This window comes from Paramormyrops kingsleyae, chromosome 9 (genome assembly GCF_048594095.1).
Source record: "Paramormyrops kingsleyae isolate MSU_618 chromosome 9, PKINGS_0.4, whole genome shotgun sequence".
NCBI classification, from domain to species: domain Eukaryota; kingdom Metazoa; phylum Chordata; class Actinopteri; order Osteoglossiformes; family Mormyridae; genus Paramormyrops; species Paramormyrops kingsleyae.
Window position 1 is genome coordinate 29,794,156 of NC_132805.1, and position 22,430 is coordinate 29,816,585.

Genomic DNA, 22,430 nt, shown 5'->3' on the forward strand with positions numbered 1-22,430 from the left:
TTTCAAATGACACGATTGAGGAAATAAAGCTCATAATTTCTTTTTAAAGTTGTCAGGCTAGGAGTGACATCATGTACCAGACAATTCCTGTAATGCAGCAGCTGTTGGCATCTACCATATTCATGGACTTTTAAGCTGATTCCATAGAGGTACCAAACATATAAGTGCACAAAATTACAAAACAAACTATCACAGACATCAATTTAAGCCAGTAATTACAGTGATAACTAGATATAAATGATTACATTAATGACTTATGTACATAGCTAATATTTCAAAGTATGAATAATTAAATTCCAATGAAGGGTGACTAATCCATAAAAGTACTATATACAGTAAAAGATTTAAAGTTCATTAGTTCTGAACACACTGCTGCCTTTCAAATGTTCACACTGTTGTTTACAATATATAGTTGCTTTATTGGAAATGCTAGGATATTTCATCAGAGCTATTTTGTAATATTTAATTTTGTTTTATATTAATTTTTGAGAGGCATACTGAATATAAATTTAAAATATGCACATAATTTGCATAGTTTCACCTGTTTGTTTTTACCCACTTGCATACTGGATTTTGTACTGTCCTTGGTTTAAGGTAGTGTTATGAGGGTATTGTTTCGTTATTTGTATTGTGGACATATACTGGTCCAGTATGAAAATCCCATTTCAATCCCCCCATTACATGCCGACAACTATCTATCCATTTTCTGAAACTGCGTATCCTGTTCAGGGTTGTGGGAGGTCAGGAACCTATGGACACAAGGTGGGGAACCAGGTCCCAGAGGTGTGAGTTGAAGTGCTAAGCACTGCACCACCATGCCGGCCCACTCACAGTGTAAACAACAACAACAACGACAACAACAACAACAACAAAAATAATAATAATAATTTTTAATCGAAATAATGTTCTTAACTATATTTCCTTCTCTTTCCTTTTATTATTATTTATAATGATAACAATAATAATAATAATAATAATAATAATAATAATAATAATAATAGTAATAAGTAAGTAAGAAGAAAGAGCTTTGCTGTACAAAAATCTGCAAGCCCTTCCATGCTTGTTTTGCATCTTCGGCCAACAAAACATTTACAGCATTATTCCTTTAATCGTAATTTCTGCCGTCTGGTGTTTTCTTTCTGCTCAGACCTTTAAGGACTCTTTGCTGTTAAAGGTTGCTTAACGGAAGTCAGGGGACCTTCACAGGAGGCTGCATACATGTAGCTTATATACTTCTGTTGAGTAATACACTTAATATACATGATATAAACAGTGATATCTATTCCTTTCTATGACAATATGCATAAAGAATCGTGCTACATTGTGCATTATTAGAACATTAACAGTTAAACTCTTGATTAAGGTGGGTTTATTGTTAGTAGACCCTTTGACATTAATATCAAATCATTCGAATTTTTAGTATTATGCAATTAAGTAAAATAAATAAAAACACTGTAACTACCTTTGGTTGAAATTTGCAAGGTCTCAATGTGGTTTATACTAAACGGGAAGCGATAAAATGTTTTACAAGGGCAAGACAAGTCTACCTAAATCATTATATTTATAGAGTTTTATGTTGTAGATTATTCTGTACGTGAATGGGAATAGTAATTCTACACATAACTTTCCACTAAGCCAAAAACCCATATAGCTTATTAACTTTATTTCACACTTTAATAATAATACAGCTGTTTTATGGCACACTGGCAAGTACAGAGTGTTCTGTTTGGTATTATCCATGCATGTTTTTGGGCTTTCAGCATTGGGCAGTAGGTGGTATGGTGGCCCAGTGGGCAGCACTGCGGCCTCGATTCCACTCCCCCATCTCTGGAGTTTATGTAGGTCTCCTCTGGATACACCAGTTTTTGCTCACATCCCAAAGAGGGGAGGTGTAGACGGACTTGTGCCTTTAAACTGCCGTTAGTGAGGGGACTTGTGTGAGAGTGAGCGCTCTGCAATGGACCAGCATCCAATCCAGGATGTATCCTGCCTTATGCCCCTGTGCATTCTGGGATAGGCACCCGGCTCACCGCAGCTGGATGAGCTGTTTCCTGTTATGGAATATGCATGAGTGGCTTTTATTTGTTGTATTCAGCCTTTCATTTAATCCTTAAACTTCTTATTCAACACTTTCAAAGATTCGACGAACTAAACAAGAATACCTTTCCATTCATGTCACAAAACCATTTCATTCTTCTCCCAAATATTTCATTGATAATGTAAAATCCTTACACAGTTAAAACAGGAAACATGCTTAGATTTAAAGTACGTACTACATCAACCCCCATAATACATTTCCATACTATGTATACACACACACACAGACAGTATATATGGACACACACATATATAGTTGTACATTTCCATATTTTGTTCAAGCAAATGCAGCCGTGTCCAAATGCAGGCTCATTTGAATATATCACTTTCAAAGGTAAGTCACAGTTAAATCAGTCTCTTTCTGTGGCATATGCCCATTGCAGTCAATCATTTCCCGAGTGGACAGGGGAGGAAGGGTGGGGGAGGATGACAGCAGACATGTCTAACAGCATCTGGCACGGCATTACGCTGTTACGGGGGCATCTGGGTGACGTGCCGCCTTCTCAGCTGAACTTTTGACCAAAGACAATCTACGTTTTTTAAATTCCATGGGGCAAACTACTGCTGTAACCATGACTTTACAAGCAGTGAGCTTAACATGAATTATACACACACACACATACAGGTTTGTAATAATATCTTTTTGGGGACTCTTCATTAATCCCAACATGACTACCTTAACACCTACCCATCCCTAACCTTAACCATAAGTAACCAAACTAAATATGAAACTTTGGGCATTTTTACTTTTTTAATTGCATTCACATATCTTTGTGAGGACCTGAAAAATGGTCCCCACAATGTCAAAATAATGTTTTTTATTACATTGTGGAGGCCATTTAGTCCCCAGAATTTAATATAAACCTAATCCACACACACACACTCTCATTGATTTCAATGGGCAAAACTCTAATCCCAACATGACGACCGTAACCCTTACCCAGTCATAAACTTAACCATAAATAACCAGAGGTGGCAATTTCAGGTCCAGAAAGTAAAAATCCAGGCCATGATTTACTTTCAACCAACCAGTTGAGCATAAAGAGTCACAGTCACAGAGTACTCAACTGGTTGGTCGAAGCAAAATCTTGGTCTGGACCTGAAATTTGTACCTCTGTAAATAACCAAACAAAATACTTAGTAGTTTTTACTTTTTTAGTTTTTTGATTATAGCTACGGATTTTTAGAAAATTCAGTTTTCTGGTCCCCATAAGGTAAAAAAAAAATATGGGTATTCATCATATTGTGGGGACCCACAATGCAAGGTATATCTGGACCACACACACATACACACACACACACACAACATATACAGTATGTGTGAGTCTCTGTATGTGTGTGTGTGTGTATTTATGTGTGTGGGTGTGTTTCTCTTTATGTGTGTGTGTGTGTGTGTGTCTATATAAAGCTATATAAATAGGTTAATCATAATAACACACCACAGGACTATTTTGAAAGGTGGGTGTGCCCTTAGGTAAATATCTTGCTCTACACCAACAGCCTCCAGGTGACACTGATTGGATACGGAGCCATTTTATCTTCCAGCAGCCATTTTACTACCCAGCACAACAATGGAAATAGCCAGAACGATGCTCATTACAGCTATAGAAAGTAGTGTAAATTTATTTAAAATGCACCAAAGCTGCATTTCTTACCTTAAAACTCTGAGAAATGTTAACATACTTAATATCCATTTAAAACTTTCACTGTAGACGCTTAGTCATTGAAAGTTGATGCACATTCTGAGAACTGACATTTTTTCCATGTACTTTTGATAAGTGCAATTTTCACTCTACATTGATGTATCTGATAAAAGCAAAGTTTTACATGCACCAACATCTAGGTGTAAGTGCACCATTGTCATGCAACACCTGTCAAAACATATTTTCAAATGCACAAAAAGTTAATACAGCTTCTGTCTTTGAGGTCTGCTAGTTCTACACTAATCATTTTTCACCTTTATTATGCAAGAGTAGAACGTTCCCCCGCTAATTTCCTTGGGGTGGAACAATGGGAAAACATACTTGCAATTCAAATTGAATAAAACTTCTTGTCTTTGGTTAACTGTCTTTTATCCTCGGTACACTTTGCAGCTGTCGTCTGTCTCGCTGGAGGCTGATTCCTTTATATGCCTGTCACTTTGCGTTGTTTTCTTCGTTTGGATTTTTTCAGAATATGAGCACTGCAGGAGATGACTTACAGAGGGCATTTTCATCAACTCATGCATGTAGTTTTCATAGTACTAACCAGTATGACAAATAATAAATAAAAGACGAATCAAAAACTGTCGCATTTAGCTAGTGTGTGTGCATGCATGTATGTGTGCGTATATATATATATATGTGTGTGTAATTTATGAGACAGTGTACAGTGTGACCCGTAGCTAAATACGCATTTGCACATACTTATTCTCGATTATCTTTTTTGTCTTCTGAAGGCTTATTGCCGTCTTGATTTTCAAATGCCATGTGTAGTTTTAACTGGTGTATAATCATTCCATGCGTTACGCACACATCAAAGGCGTGGAGGACTAAGCGACCTCGCAAAGACGACGCACAATTTGTACGCCCCTGATACCAGCTCACTACTGGTGACCTCTGAACAGATGTTCCTTGTAATAATCTGTAGTTGAGAGAAGCTTGCATGCCAGGTGGGTGAACTGGGGTCCATTCTGAAATCATTTTCCCCATAAAACAAAAGAAGCACTGAGGTATCGCCTTTCATAGACGCGGAGAACTGGGAGTGAGGTGGGGAGGGGGCACAAGGGGAGGGGGGGGGGGCTGGCTGACTTCTTTATACAATTAGGTCTTTAAGGCAAACGGGGGCAGAGCTCAGCATCTCAGCATGGCTGTTTAGACGGAGAAATGTCGCAACAAAGCAGTTTGGAGGTAAAACGAGAGTGATGTGCAGATATAACACTCTGTAAAACTATCTGTTTGTACGGCGCTGGGGAAGGCGGCCAGTCCTCCGGTGGAGTGGAGACTGGAGCCATGGGCTGAATCCCCGCACAAGGACACAGCTCCTGTTACGGCCTGTTAATGGAGGGGGGCTGTTTTAGTGGCATTGATTGACTGCTTTCTTCCTCTGAACGAGCAAGTTCTCATATCTGGGAGAAAATGGATCATAAGCACTCAGACGAGAGCTGGAGGATGATCATAAACTGGAGTGTGTCGGTAAGGTGGGGGGGGGGGGCAGAGTGGGTGGTGGCGGTAGAGGTGCAGTAACATGGAGGACCTTTAGGGGGTGCAGTCATTCCATCTTAAAGTTAGGCTCAACTATGTCTCTAAAGTAGATGACCGAACACTCTATGCGCTTGTTTTTCTCCAGTGACCAGTGGAAAATATTGATGTTTATACCATTTCTCAGAAAATAAAGGCTTCTTAATGTTTACTTTGTAGTCAGATAATATATTAAACAATTTTACTTAGAGTAATCCTTGTTTTAGAGAGATTCAAACACTTTTGCAGAGTGTTCAGAAATTTTTCCTGAATAAATTTAAGATGAAAAAAATCTTAAATTCAATTTATTGAACCATATCATTATTATTATTATTATTATTATTATTATTATTATTATTAGTAGTAGTAGTAGTAGTAGTATTCACAATTATAATTTCGGGCCATGTTATATAATCATTTAGGCCTACATTCTAATCATATAATACAATACTCTGTACATAATTTTTGGTATAAAACATGATGCTCTTTTAAATACCTATATATCATAATAAATGCAACAAACTAGCAAAATAATACAAAGCGGACATTTAATTCTCTTACAATTACAAGTACTTGTTTCACATGTATTGAACAGTACAAGTGCATAGACTACTTACCATAATATTGTAGAACATGATGAGAAGATGAAGAATTGACACTAATAGTACGACAATATTTTACTACTTAGCCAATTGTAGCCAAAGCATAATGGGGATTCATATTACAACAAAGAGCACCGTAATTACCTCTTCTTTCTACGGACAGCAAATTAGACACAGTGTTGCCCAATTAACTTGAATAGATGATTAATTTTACTAATTGTATTTTATGCTTCACCAAAGTCAGCTGTATCACTATAATATCTTTCATTTTTTGCGCAGTGGGAATAAATTTTTGCCACAAGTCTGTACTGTAATATTCAGTGATTCCACTTCAGAATAGCAGAAAATATTTAGCTTGCTTCAATACGTATAAAATTACATAATTTATATGTATGCATTAATTGTAATGCACAAGACCAAAATTCATTATTATTATTATTATTATTATTATTATTACTATTATTATTATACCTATCAAGTGATACCTGAAGTGTCCCATTCTGATCAAATCTGCATGTTCTCTTGAAAAATCGGAAATGGGGGAAAAAAAAGCAAAACAACAACAATCAACTAAGATGTGACTGTATAAATAAAGAAACTGGAGGGTAAAGTGTAGTGCACTGCAGGGAATGTATAATTATCTGATTATGTATGTTTATTCAAACAGGAATCTCCTGAGATTAGGATGGTGGTGGCAAAATAAAGGCGTCGGGTCCAGAGAAATGAGGTACTGCCCCGGGCGTGTTCACTTCATTTAAGTTGTCCCTGGCAGGGTGTAAGCGTCAGATCCACCGGCTAGCTAAAACCCGGCTCCCTCTGTCATCATTTCCTGGCCCCTAAACCTGGCACCTAAACGTTACCCTTTTTCTTAAAAAAACAAAAAAAAAACAATGACAAACTCCTGCTTGCAAATAAAATAAAGCAAATGCCAAAATTAAGCTTTTTTTTTGTTGTTTTTATGTTCAAAAAATATATTACATATATAATAGTCATGTTCTTTTTGATCATAAAATTGTGAAACAGGCTGATTGTTGTAATTCAATAATTATTAATTTTTTCGGTCTCCTTGAAACAATTATCTACACGCATAAGCCGAAAATTAACATACAGGACATTTAAATAGCTAGGAACAAATATCTAAATAAATGTGCCTACTTAATGCTTACATTTTTTAAAATAAAACTAATTAAAATAACTCAATAAAGTCTGACTCATGACATTAAATACTAGATGATTCGTTACCTCTTTCCACGGTCCAGGTTGACTCCTCACCAAATATGTATTTATTTCTATATTTGTTTGTTTGCTGTTTCTGTTTTTTTTTTGCCCTTTTGAGTGCACAACCATTCCCGCATTTATTACGGCGTGTTATTTTAAGAGTTTAAGTAGTTAAAAATTTCTCCCTGTGCCTCTTCAGTGCGGCGCTCCATCACTTTTCAGAAGGATGTGCTTAATGTGCTTCAAATACTTTGGCCTTTGATCAAGTTTAAAGAGTAGTAAAAAGGAGTGTGTAACTAATGCTGATATCCGTGGCTCTTTTTCATCCAGCTTTCTGTTCCCCCTCGAATGCGTTACCTCCACTGCAAACACAAACAGGGACAACTCCCAGTCAATGGGCTACAAATAGCTAACCAAGGTGACTCTATTGATTTCTTGACAAGGGGAGCACACTGAGAAATAACAAGTGAAAATTTAACCGCCGAGCCTCGAGTCGAGGGTGTGCTGCTGAAAATGAGGGCACTGTGGGATGTTCCACTGGACCTGCGAACAGTTGTTTCACGAGTGACTTTCAGTGAAGTCTTAAGCCGTAGCCAAAGTCAGCAGGGCTGGTAGCAAATGGCATTTTGCGTGTAAGGGGGCAGGTGTGGTTGTATCCAGCTGGAATACAGCATCAACACTCACATGAATTATGCACACAAAACATGATCGGGAAGGTAACATTGCCGTTAGAATGGTGGCTAGTGGCTTTAAAAGGGCATTTGTAACAAATTAAACGTGTTTAAAACAATCACTGAGACAAGCATCAGCAATAAACTGCGAAAACAACTAGAACAGCCTGAAAGTGAAAATAAAATAAGTACCATGAAACTCGAATTTTCCATTTATATGGCTTAAGTAATCGTTCATATTTCAGGTTTCATTTCTGGCCATGTAAAACTCTGGATCAAACAAGTTCAAGCCAAGCCTCAGCATGTGGTTTCAGCAAAACGGAAAAGTGAAATACAAACAAACACAAAAGCAATCTGATTCTCATAAACATGTTACGATTTATAAAGATATCTGTGATTCACAAAGGAAAAAATAAATAAATCTGGGACTAATAATGTTGTTTCTGTAAAACCAGAAATTTTGTATTTCTGATAAATAATTTTTAAAATGTACAAAGGGTTTTGGTTTTGAGTTACTGTAACTGATAGATTTTTTTTTTGTGTAATTACAGCAGTCAGTTTTAAGAAGGAGTTGGCAGTTTTAATCAGGCTAATAGGATAAGCCTTTTTTCACACTTCCTCCTCGCTCCTGCCATTTGGAAGTATTTTCCCTCCCCGAATTGAATCTTTTGAGAACTGCGGCAGGAGTTTTAGTGGTAAGTGAATCTGCTTCACCGCCGAAAAGGGGTTACTATGTCACATCAGCGGGGGTGAAAGTGCCTCTGACAGACAGAACAACAACATTTCATGGCACAGGGGGTTATGGGGTGTTGCGTTTGTCAACCTGACTTGTGCTATAATCAATGTGTCTTCTCAAGGAGGAAAAAAAAAACAATAACAGTGTTTTTAGTGTAAAGACATTCTTTTTGGGAATTTTCAATGATAATGAAAGTAGAGTGTTATACCTATATAATGCTTAATACGCCTAGTACAAATGTGCGCAAGGACAATTCTGAGGAATTAAAAAATACCTTGGTTTCGTTTTACAGACGTTTGGCACGTTGGGAGTGCTTTTGTATGTAGCTACATGGCAGCTGACCGGGACGTCTTAAAATATCCCCTCGTCCGTTTCATTTGATGCAGTTCTCTGGCTAACTGGCAGAGCTTAAGGAGTGCTCTCCAGAATGCATCCATAGCGCATAGTGTGAGACTGAGAATGGCTTCAAAAAAGGTTTAATCCCCCCTGCGGGGGCTCTGTACGAAAGATCAGATAAGTGAGGACAGAAGCTCCTCAGATACAGCTATAGTCTTGTTGTCAAATGAGCTTTTTCACGCCGACCAGCTTCTCCTGAACCAGAGCCAACGTTTGCATATGTGTACACTGCTGCTACCTCAGCTGTAAGAGCCTTAGCTTGCGAGGGCTAGTGCAGTGTACACATGGTAGCAATTTCCAGCCTTTTATCAATTTTCTTTAATAGCTGGGTGGTGGGCGATAGTATAATTAGGTAGCTAACATCTCTTTTAGGAGTCTATTGAGCATTCTAATTACCATCAGATTAATGGGCAGGTCTGTAGCTGTTGCCTGGCCAGTTTTACTATCAGCTGTGTATCTCTTTACTTAGGAGGTAGTCAGTGTTGTTGGAGATGGGGTGTAGGGAGGTAGGAAGGGGGGGGGGGGTTATGAGAGTTAGTGGGTGGGTGTTGGGGGGGGGGAGGAGGTTGTGCCTTCATCCCTTTATAAGCATTGTAAAGCATTCAAATTCACACCCTGGGGGAGCTCTTGCACTAATTCTAATTATCACCAGATTACAGAGATAATGGGCGCCCCCGCTGTTTTGAATTTAATAGTTTTTACTCTGGCCATTTTACAGCCTACTAGCTGCAGAGTTGCTGGGGAAAATGTGTGAAAGGGAAACGTAGGAAGACAGGAAGAGGGAAGAGGGGAAGAGAGGAAAAGAGGACGCCTACAGTAGACGGTATGCCCGGGCCTGTGGGCAGAGGGCGTAACTTATCATTGGTTACTGTGTTTGTTGCTTTCCGCCGGATTCGCTGTCCGCGGCACAGCTCAGCGAACTCCTTGTTCAGCAGCGACCTCTATCCTCGGTGACGGTGTCCAGCTCTATATCCTCTTGTGCAGATTTCTCTCTGACTTGCTGCTGGCCTCATTTGGTGTGGGGGGGGGGCAGCGAGGGGGGGGGGGAGGAGCTGAGTGGGGGTGAGAGTCGCACATCCAGGTTCTCGGCCTAGAGGGCAGCTCGGGTTTTATACCTCTGGCTGTCGTTCATCTCTGATCCAGCTGTTGCCAGGAAGGCAGATAACCGGCCTGGTTCAGCGGCGACCGGATTGCTTTCATCTAACTCTGTATCATTTTTTCTTGTCCTTAATGCTGTAATAGGCTTCTGTGTTTCTTTGTGCCACAGGTGGCATTGTTCAACATAGGTTAGCATTACATTTAAAGTAACTAATAATAATGATGAAAATAATAGTAATAATTAATTTCAACGCCACTGTGGAAACATTTTAGGTTACACTTCTTTGCATCTTATTATATATATATATTTCTATTTTCTCAGTTGACTGACGTATATATCTAGAGATAAGATATAGCAATGTCCACAGTTGTTGAAGTTCAAAATTTTGCACAGAAATGATGTGCGTGAGACTGACCCAAGCTTTCGTGTCACCATCACATTCACAATCGGTTTCAGCTCTGAATTAAGTTCAAATTTAAATTCTGCCAGACGGGTGATTCTGAGGGCTGGGGAGTGATTAGCGGAGAAGCAGCTCTATCATGTTTTTGGTTCGGATTCAGTGATGAGAGCTTGAGAAATTAAGAAGCGGCACCTTGATGTCTTATTGAGATGACGGTAATGGCAAAAATGAAACAGATATGGAGGGGAGGCCAAAACTTTCCTTTCCCAAAAGAGCAGGATCTGCACTAATGACTGTTGCCAAGCAGTTACACGCTGCTCACCCAATCTGTCTGAATCCCGGTCCAAGAGACACCTACAGTTTCTTGGAAGCCAGTGGTAGCCTGTGTGATTATTTAATATTTTCCCCCTTTTTTCATCAGGAATCATGTTGAGTTCTTAAAGCTAGGTGTATGCGCTCTTTACTTTTGAACAAAAGAGACAGCTCAAAGCCTCAGGCTCATCTACGAATGCTCCCATTTAATACGCGCCTATCTGAAAGATTTCCCTTTGTCTTTGTACCCCGTGAGCAGGCTGTGTTTACAATGCAATGTTTTTATTGTTTGATTTATGTTTATAATGAACAAATTCGTCTTTTATGTGGAGTATAATTTACTCTTTGATGTAAAATGGCTGGCATTAAGTGTTGTGCTATTTAGCATTGTCCCATTGCTTGGAGTCATTTTACACTGTAAAACACCTCAAGATAAGTCTCCATACAATTAAATGGATGACAATGAAATTGACTGCAGAGAAGCTGATATATTGCATTTCTTTGCAACACAAAACAACTTATATCATTCATATTAAGAAACGATAAATGCAGGGTTGATATAAAATTGTCAAAAAGTAAACAAACAAAAGTCATGTTTAGGATCTCAACTGAGAAATGATGACCATCATAACTCAACCTTGTCATCGTAAATAAGAAAATTGTGAAAATGTCACTTAAATACAGAATGATATATGCAGCATAAATCACAGACTATAGCAGTGTGTCAACAGATTCAGCTACTTAAGAAAATAACGCCCAACGTCAAACCTTTCTTCAATACTAGATGTAACGTATTATTAAATATAACGTTGATTTGCAACTGGACCATCTAGAGGGAAATCTCCAGCTTCTATTCACAAATGAATCTCCTTAGCTTTTGAGGCAGGCCATAAAGGTTGACATATTTACCATCGACTCCGGTGGCACTACAAGGGCAGGTTTGTGAGTTATTGCTCTATGCGCTGCAGTGAGCAGTGCTGGCTTCTGTGTCAGTGTACAAGAGGGACACCTCGTGTTCCAAAACATTTTTTTGAAAGGTGTCATCATAGTGACATGTCCAGTTCTTATTGAATCTGACAGCACATACATTACCAGCAGTTTATTCAGTAACGCTGTACATTAACTGCACTTTCATAATGCCTTTATAATGCATTCATAGAACATTCAGTGTGCCTTCATAATGCATTCATAGCAGCATGAAAGTATACCTTAACATCCTAACATACTTTACTAACTGCAATATACATTATTAACAAACATTATAATCATGTAATGTTTGTTATTAATGTATATTAAAGCTGTTAAAGTATGGTAGGTATACGTACATGTTACTTATGAACGTTTTATGAATGCATTATGAATGTGTAGTTAAAATAAAGACAAAGCATTTGTAGAATTTTGTTGATATAATATCTTACCATAAATAAACAATAAGATCTATATGTATATTTTTAGTCTCTGTTGTTTTGTAATTTCTTATGTGTTATTGAATGTTATAGTTTTTTCTAAGACTAAGATCTACAGTATAACTCTTGTTTGTATAGAGCGTTCCTTTCATCTCTGCAGTCACACACAACCTTTTCTTAGTGTCCGATCTGATAGACCACTTTCCCTGTCAGTCTTAAATAGGCTGAGGACATTCATGTATTATGTAACAGCCACTATAGGTGACAAACCAAGTGCATTAGGGGATGTGACCTGCAACTCTGTGGCCTTATTAAAAACACGGGCCATTAAAATTTATCAACTGCTACAACATATAAAACCATCTGTAGACCTGTAAAATTTATATACAGTATAGTGTAAATATACATATATATATATATAATATATATATATATATATATATATATATATATATATATATATATATATATATATATATACATATACACACACACACACACACACACACAGGTTTGTAATTATATCTTTGTAGGGACCTTCCATTCATTTCTATGGGGAAAACTCTATTTCCAACATGACGATCTTAACCCCTGCTCAGACCTAACCTTAACCATATGTAACTAAACAAAATACGATGAAGCATTTTTAGTTTTTTGACATTTGGTCCCCACAGTGTAATATGAACATAATCCACGTATTAGCATGTAATTTTTGGCCATTATTGTACAGTGAACTCTTGAATATGTAGCTATTGCTACATACCGATAGCAGTATTATTGAAGGGAACCACTTTTTATACATATTTAATTTTCACAATGGCACACTACTGGCTGCTTATACAAATTCAGCGATTCGATAAAAGAATACGATTATGCATGTTTAATCTCTGTCCTATTATCATACCTACTGGGTGATAAAACGGAAAATGCAGTGCTGAAATGCATAACATATAGGAGCACGCATATTTCCTGACGTATCAGGCCTGCGAGGACGAGCTTATGGTTCTTTTCTGTTATGGATCAACAGTGTGCCAAAGCTGTTAAAGCATAGCTAGTAAGAGGCGTCTTCATTTAAGTATAAGAGGAAGTCTAGTGCATTTTAATGACCCTTGCAAACAATTGGGTTAGAGGCTGCCTTCAAAGGCCTGAAAGGAGCCTTTCTTGGTGCATTTTAATGGTCCAGTTTGAGCTCAGAGGGGACATTTCAGAGGCCAGCACAGACTGCCTAGCAACCTGTTGTTCCAAATTGCTGCATTTGCCCCACCTTGCCCCTCTTCTGCAGATCTTTTGCCCCATTTTAGTTAATATAAAACTTTTTTCACCCACTAAAGTATTATCTCCGGCAGCCCTGCCATGGTATCGTGCTTTTGTAGGATCGCACCTATTCTCTGTGAGTTATTCACAGCTGTGCCAATGACAGCTACTTTAGACTTGCCCAACTGATTAATGATTTGTAAACACGGCACCAGTATCCGATAGCTTTAGGTTTTTGGAACGTGTTCTGGAATGTTGCAGATTGTAGCGATATATCTCAAAAATGACCCTTGAAGGCATCATGTAAGTGAATTAATTGCATATTTTTTAACGAATAAAAAGAAAATAGGTTTTAAATCCTGAGATAAATGACAAAACAAAAGTGGCACTTACTCCTGGGTTTTATACTTGTCCACTTGTGAAATATATTTGCAACTGAAAATTAAAAAAATGGAAAAAGAGAACAAATATGTGTATTGGGAGCTTTTTAGACAAACCTGTCTAGATATTATTGCTTGAATGTCTGGTACTTCACTTACCAAACTGCACATAGGTGTCCTTGTGTGAGTGGATGGTGTGTGAATGGGCCCTGCGATGAGTTGGTGCCCCATCCTGGGTTGTTCCAAGCCTTGGACCCGTAGCCTTCGGGATAGGCTCCGGACCACCCCCCCCCACGACCCTGCATAGGACAAGTAGTTACAGAAAATGGATGGATGGATGCCCTGAATTTCAGGTTTGAGTAATTTGTTCTTACGACAAGAGCTTCAAGCTGAAGTCACCATTCATACATATGAATTCGTCATCGTAAATGAAGATAATCATTCACCAGTGTTTAGGTATTTCAGTTCTAAAGCTCGAAAACAAGTCAAATCAATATTAAGACGTTACTCCTTCCTTAAAGTTTGGACAGGTACTTCATCCTATCAGGAGTGTTGTTCTAATGAAAATGTTTTTAAAGGTTTGTGAGGGTACCAAAGGGTAATGCACTTATATTCGGGTCAGTAGCAGATGTCAGCGTGACAGGACTTCTCATAAGGGTATCAGGAGTCATCCCATAACCATCCATTTAGTGTCCGGTCTACAGCATTTTTGCTCTTGCTGCTTGGCATGGCGACTTCCAGCTTCTCAGCTGCAGACTGAAGCATTTGACATTCCTGTATGTATTTCAAAGGCCTGCCCATACGAAGCAATCCGCTTCATTCTTTCAATCCTTTTTCCTTCTGTTGTCTGAAGCATCAGGAGCTTGAGTTAAATGCATTAATTACCTTTCAGCCCTGAAGAAATACGAATCTTGTCTTTATCTCCTTTAATTTTAGTGGCTCACGGGGGGACTTTTGAAATGCACATACCCCCCCTAATGACATAATCACCTAATTAGGCGAATTTCAAATGCAGCGGCTACATAAGTGGAGGTTTCATTTTCTACCCTATTCACCTCAGCCTGGTAGCAGAACAGTAGCTCTGTAGTCTATAGCTATACCACACAAAAAAAAAGAAGATTTTGAGATTAAATGCTGAAGAATAAAGAAATCCCAAACATCCGAGAAATGCCAGGTTTTTTTTTTTTAAGGGTTCACGTTCAAAATCTGCACCAGTCTATTAGGAGAGCAAGACTGAAAGCCACATCTGAATTTCAAAAGCAGTATCAGGATGATGCAAGGAAGACGAAAAAATAACCAAATGCAAAGACTACTGGTTGTATGCTGTATGAAAGGTGGTTTAGTGTCCATTTGGGGATATATAAGAGCCCGGCCTGCTGCCATGGCACAGCTAGAGTGAAGTAGCCTGAAGCAGGCCGGAGTCACCTACCTGCTTGATCCTCATCTTTGGCTGAAATCCACTTCCCTGCTGTCCTTCACTCTTTATCCCTCCTGGGCAGATTTCCTCCTTCATTCTTAGACCTCGCAACAGTTCCAGGTTAAACTGCAAAGGAAACAGCTAAGTAATAGTGATGTCAATAGGCTATGAGTGTACGAAGCTTGTGAAACTCATTTGCAAAAGGGTTTCGCTAACACAGTGTTCCAGTACTTTGGATTCTCATTAATGAATGTTTGAATAAAATGTGTAAACATGGTAGCTAGTCACACAATAACATGTTATACCTTCAGTGGGTAGTGTCTGGGTTTTGTATTTTTTATTATGAAAAATAATACCGCAACAATTGCGGTCATCATAATTATTATTTTCATCATTGTCATTATCGTCCGTCTCACAAAATCCACAATAATCAGTACATAGCATGAAGAATTTCAAATTTCACTGTATAATTGGTAATACTGGAAAAGTAATTTCCAAGTGTTATTTTAAGATAACTGAAGGTGAATGAATTGAATATTTCTAAATTGTAGTACCTTATTTTGTGCTTTTAACACTTTCTTTTCCGATTGCTTTAATATATATATTTATATATAGAGGAATCCAGCTTGATCGAGGCTTTCTTACCGCTTCTCTCTCTTTGTCTATCAGTGATTACTGTAAATACATTATGCTAATCATATATTCACTACTTTGTAGAATTAGAAAGAAAAAAAATCTGAATGTTCTCATGTCTCGAAAACCAGCAGTCCGTTCTCTCATGATTTGACTTTGAAACTGCTATCATCATAATTTGCGACGGACAGTTTAACAGCGTGTCCGATTTCTGAAAGGCCCGTGGCTCGACATCACTTGTTTCCGGGCAACTGATACCAGATAAAGATTTCCCTTTCTTGAAATGCCAGGGTGACACGGGAGAAATGTGGTCCTCATTGACTCTTAATGCAGGTCCACCGACCAGGAACGCTCACACTTGTGCGGAGGCCTAATATCTGATGTGAAACGAGGATATTTCTCTCTTTCTTTGTTCCCTTAGCTATGGCTTCGGGCGGAAACAATCAACGGCTCTCGACGCCGACAGGGCGTGAGGTGTAATTTCATTCTCTCGCTGACCAAAGGGAGAAAAAAAAAAGAGGGGGGAAATCAAATAAATAAATGTGAGAAACGGGTGAGAGAAAGAGGATGGCCTTTCTGCTTGGCTACTTTCCTGAGGACACCTGCTCAGTCGAGCAGAGCCCAGGCCTGCAGTGAGGACGGGGAGGAACGAGAGGGCCGGGATGGGGGAGTGCAGCTCAGAACAATAGCACAACACTGACCCTGAATGCTCCACCTAGCAAACACAGTTGGTTGTTAGGAACAGACAAGCCAGCCATGTCCTTCTCGAGTGGCATCGCTGCCATCAGGCCCCCAGAAAAGGTTCACCTCATAGCATGTTTTCACTTCCAATGATATGCCTCTTGGCCAAAACCCCATTGACTATGTGCAGTATTAGAATCGTGGGTGGAACAGAAGGAGGTGTGACTATTGTAAAGAGAGAGAATAGAGGGGAAATGTTAAAATAACGTGTCTCTGTTGGGGTGCAATGAGGTCTCTCTCCTGAAACACATCATAATAAGGAAGTAAGCCAAGAGACCCTTTAGATGGCAAGGAAGTGTTCATCCGCAGGACACCGGACTAAGTGGGAGAATCCACTTTATAGCTCTCTTAAATATCTTTGTCTTTTTCAGCTTTTTCAGGTTTTTTTTTCTTCAGACTACAAAAAATATTATACACTGAATGATTGTGCTTCATGGCAGTTATTAACACATGAAACATTTTATAATGGAAGCAGTGGATTTGTGTATGTAATTTTTCTATTTTTGTGAAAGGATAAAAAAATACATTTAATTAAATGAACTGATAAAGATAAATTACAGATTATTTACATTTGGAAAAGGCTGGTATACATCTGAAAAAAGAATTTGGAGGGAAAAAAAAACAATAGAAATGACCTGTATATGTGTAAGTTTTGAATAAACTAAATGTTTTTTTAAGCTTTTTAGAAAAATGAATATATTTTTGTTCGAACAGTGAAAGACTTTAGAAGGGACATCCTGAGCTGCATATAAATGCTGTCAACGTAGCACTGATATATAGAAAACAATTAAAAATAAAATACAATAATGATAACATATAATGGTCAGACCATACTTCTGTTGTCCAGTAGGGCTATTGAACCCACTAGTGAGGACCATTTAAATACTTTTAACGGGAAGGCTGAAATGTTTGTGTTAGTGCTGGGTCTCTCCATCCTATTGACTGGAAATCTAGTTGTCCCATCCATTTAAACAGATGTCTACCCAAAGCATCTGTTTGTATTAGTACTGTAATTGCCGTGATAATAAGCCTATTGATTCAGTATCTAAGGAAAGAGTCAATCAGGACACCCCATTTGTCTTACTTTTCGTGACAGTCTGCCTTCTAGCTAAATAGACCAAGTTCAGCTTTGTTGACTGAGGTGGAAAAGCCAGTGCTGGCTGTGGAATGCTTGCCTGGACAACACTAGGTGACTGATGGAAGTGGAACAAACACTGGTGAACACTGCCACTGATAGAGGCCTCCCCTGAAGGAAATAAGCCGGCCATTTGTTTTTCCGTGCCCATCTCCTCGACAGGCTGCTTCCAAATCAGAGGACCTATGCGGGCTCAGATGTTAACCATGCTGTTTATAGATCTCGGACTCTGACCAGTACCATGCTTTAACAGCATTGTATGGGGTTTCAGAGCCTGTGTTTGTATTTGTCATACTGCAGGGCATAATGTGACATAATGGGGCGACCCACGGGACTTTGCACTTTGCATTCTTTTTGCATTTCAATTACAAACTGCGCTAGTTTATCAATCCACTAGGAGGCGTAATGAATCGCACTGTAGTGGAGTCGGTTCAGACTTAGGTTAATTATCTTAAAGTTTGTGCTGGTTTTTTATATAGTATAGTATATACGAAGATATTACCACTAGTATGACTAAGAATATTAAGTATTTAAGTTCAAAATAGCTTTCCTTACATGCTAAAACTCAAATTATAATTTTAGTGTGACAAGTTTCTCACATCAGATACATAAACGTATACATGTTTACGTATACCTGGAATACATAGTATGTAAACAATCTCAATTTATTTCTTACCTGTACCATATAAAATCAGGAATGTATATTCATTCACATACAGCCACAAAAAAAATTTGTTTAGATCACTTACAAAATCTTCATTAATAAAGTGTCACATTTTAACTATGCTGAGTTGGCAAAAGCAGTTAATATAAAATGTAATACTTCTATCTGAGATAGATAAAACAGCTAATAGCTGTAGAACTGTGCAATTTTATGCTAAATTAGTTTATATTGTTAACTAAATAACCAACTATTAACCATAATCAATAAACATGTGTAACAGTACTTACTGTAAGTTTAAAATTATTTTACTGTACCTCACAGTAAAATATATTGACACATATATATTTTGTGTCTGCATTTGTAAAGACTATTTTGCAAAATATTGCAAATATAGGAAAAAATACATTGAATACGCTATACTAGAAATCTAAAAACATACTAGAACACAAAAAATATAGTTGTAAAAGTTCTAAATTCTAACTGTGGATAGTTGTGGATGTTGAATGGTTAGCCATAAAAATTTTCCTGTTATCAATTGTTACTTTTGTTCATTTGTTTTAGAAACAGGTTTGCAACATTAAATAAAACCATTATTTCCGTTAAAATGGATATCACTGGCAGATGATGCTGAAGTTATTTGTAATCACATAAGATTTGGAAAAAACAAATATATGAAGTACACACTTCACATAATGGTGTACATGTCCACTTTACCTATGGTCATATTTAAAGAGAAATACATTTGTGGATTTTTCTTTAATTGTGGATGTTTTCACATGCAGTGTGCTAGTGGGTTTCTTTAGGTGTGCTCAAGTGATGCTAAAGAGGTTAGGAGAGGTTGTACACCATCAGTGAACTGCAAACACCCCTAACCCTCTGGAGGTTAGCAGTGAGGGCTAAAGGAGTGTGTGTGCGTGTGTGTGTGTGTGTGTGTGGGGAGGGGGGGGGGGTTTCGGGTTGGGGGGTCATTGGAGAGGCAACTATTGTGCAATGAGAAGAACAACTGAAGGGATCCATAAAGACATTAACACTTCATTCGTCCAGCTGTTAGTGCACATTTAGGAGTTACACAAAGACAATAACCAGTGACATACTTAGGAAATCAATTTAACTCAGTGACTCTCCTGAAATGTAGCGCATAGAATCATTGTGCAATTCAGACAAAATGTGCCGAATTATGGAGGTTCTGAGTTTTTAATTGATCATTACTGGTGACGAATTTTTACGATTACAACATTTACTGAAAATCTGAGTTTTTAAAAACATTCTACCATAGAACATCTGTCCCCAACCACACATCTGCACAGCATTTCACCAATCATGTTGTGGGTTGTCATGCTTTAGGGTGGGGCTTAAGGCTGGTCCCTGGTAAACAGTGGGACCGGAAACTTCACGGTATGTCATGTTTCGTTACGCTTAAAATGGCTAAAAATGAAAACACGACATTCACGGTACAGCTTGTTGGGGTCTGACAGAGAACAAATGACATTTAAGTAAAATAATAATAGTAATAATAATTACGTTATGTACGTCAATTTCACGGAATAGCATACAATGCAAACTGTAATTCAAGCACCGTACTGCAAAAGAAAAACACGTAGCTTGATTCTGAAGTAGTAAACGTTATAGCTACTTATTGTTATGTTTGAGTTTTTGAAAAATCACCATTGCAGTTCTTTTTCAGACATGCAGAAGGAGATACTTATTGCATGCAAGCCAATGCAGAAGGATACAGAGAAAAAGCCTCAGGACAAAAGGCTGCCTGACACATCAAGATCAAAATATCCTTACATTGTATGTATCTATGTACGTATGTATGTATGTATGTATGTATGTATTTATTTATTTATTTTTAGGGCATTTGTTTACACTGTGGAAAATGCTGTAAATTGAATACATTGTAAGCTTGGAGTGCTGGCTACAGTAGCTTTAGCATTACAGCATGGTTTGTAGCACTGTTGCACGTCTATTCCTACTACAATTATGTAATCTGTCTGATCCTAAAAGGGTCTATGCATGATATTCAGCTTGGGAGTCAGTCTAATGAATCCGTTTTTATTCATGGGCAAGAGGGACTCCTACTTTCCTCACTAATTTCTGTGACCTTTATGAACAGAATAACACTCCATTGTTCAACCATATGGCAAAATAATTGAATCAATTCCATTGCTGTAACAATGCACAATGTTTTTCCAAGCAAGATGAATCTAGAAAATAAATAAAGCAGGAAATGACAAACAAGCAAAATGTAGTCCAAGGATGAACTCTAACATCACATTGATTAATAGAGCAACATGTGTAAGTTTAACCTGATGTTGTTAAGGTAAGTGATTGATAATCATACTACAAATTACAAGTATAACCACAATCCTGAAGTCTATTTATGTTGCAGCTAATTACACTAAAACCAAACAATAGCAGAAGAGTTATTTGATTTGCTCCATTGATCCAGTGAGATGCTTAAAACAGACATCCATGTATGTATTTTCTAAATCCATAATTGATGCCTGTTTCAAATTATATTGACATTTCCTTAAAGGAGACTTAAAGTTGCTGTGAGTTAATAGCACGTAAATGAAACGTTATTTCATTTGTTTGTGTTAATCACATGGAAGTCAAAGGGTTTACCCCACTCCAATAGCTTTAATGCTTTACTTTTTGTTAATATTAATATTGATATGTTCCTGTATTAAGCACGAGAGATTAATGCCATCTTATTGACTAAAAAAATGCACCCCTTCACTGTCTTTTGGTTTATAAAATTAACATTAAATATGAAGAAATGTGTCACTGTATGTTCCAGACCATGACGCATATTCAAGCTGACTACCCAGCTATATACGTATTTATAACACGTAAGAAAATATGGGCAAAATGCTGCACTAGAAGCATGAGAAGTAACTTCTTGTTGCTTTGTTGATTCTTAGTATGATATCTGATGATATGTTGAAGCATGGTAATGAGAGATGTTTCAGGCAGCTGTTCCTTTCTGGATTGTTTTTTTTTTTAATCCAAGAATGTCCCCCATTCATGTACCTGAGAAGGAAAGGGGGCAGGGGGGGGCTTCACGTTGGCGAATACCGAGGGGACGGATTTGACAGATGCTTTTGCCAATGACCACATGCCCCAAATAGCAGAGGTGCTGAACTGCAGATTTAGGCTTTTCCCCCCAACAGCCCCAAATGAAGGTACGGGGGGGACACCTCTGGACAAAGGTTGTGCTGAGAGTGGAGAGGGGCCATGGTGCTGCCGTAAAAGTTTAATTTATGATGGATGATTGCGGGATAAAGGTCGCGGTGTGATAAATATGGGAGCGTTTGTCTGGGGAGCTCATCAATAACGTTGCAGCTACCATATTTCGATCTGGCGCCGAAATGGATATTTTTGATGTAGGAAAACTATCTTTCAGAAAACGCGGATGTATTAATCAAAGGGGAGGCATCAGCTACCCAGTATTGTAGCCCAGAAAAAAGATGGGCCTCATTAGCAGTAGTTACATCTTTTGCTCTTTAATCGCAAGATAAATCCTACAGCCAGCTTACTCAGTTTCAGCTGCTATCTTTCAGTCCTTTTTGTTTATACATGTTAACATGTTACTTGGTTCCCACACAATAAAGTCTGAGCAAGTTATAAACAAATGTATTAGCTCTGAAAGAAATCTCGTTGATGCTATAATTAATCTAGCGATCTATATTAAAAGAAGCAGGCTAAAATGAGCCAACATTTTAAGAAATGGTAAACATACTTGATTATACAAATACACCAAAACCAGGAATATCAATAAAAAGTAATGAAACTTTTCCCCCTTTGATTGTTCTTCTCCAAAAGAAGTACAGTTTTCTTGGCAGCCAAGCCTGAATGAAACTGCCGCAGTGTGGAAAAACTCCGTAGGGGTTTTGGCTAAAAAGAAAAAAAAAAAACTTGCTTGGTTTGCACGTTCAAAACATTCACTACATTAGCTCACAGCACGGCGGTATTTCATATTACAGCACCTTGCACTTTAATCTGGTAACATAGGTTGTTAGCAAGAAAGTTGCAAGCATTACATCAC

General features: G+C 38.1%; 1 long non-coding RNA gene across 1 annotated transcript; it reads left to right on the forward strand.

Moving 5' to 3' along the window:
- Positions 1 to 4,935: 4,935 nt before the first annotated feature.
- LOC111843831 (uncharacterized) lies at positions 4,936 to 22,045 on the forward strand. The gene is made up of 5 exons (XR_011993116.1): positions 4,936 to 5,270; positions 6,585 to 6,644; positions 8,358 to 8,501; positions 9,657 to 9,761; positions 20,064 to 22,045. It is a non-coding gene; the product is annotated as an uncharacterized lncRNA (long non-coding RNA).
- The last annotated feature ends 385 nt before the right edge of the window (positions 22,046 to 22,430 follow it).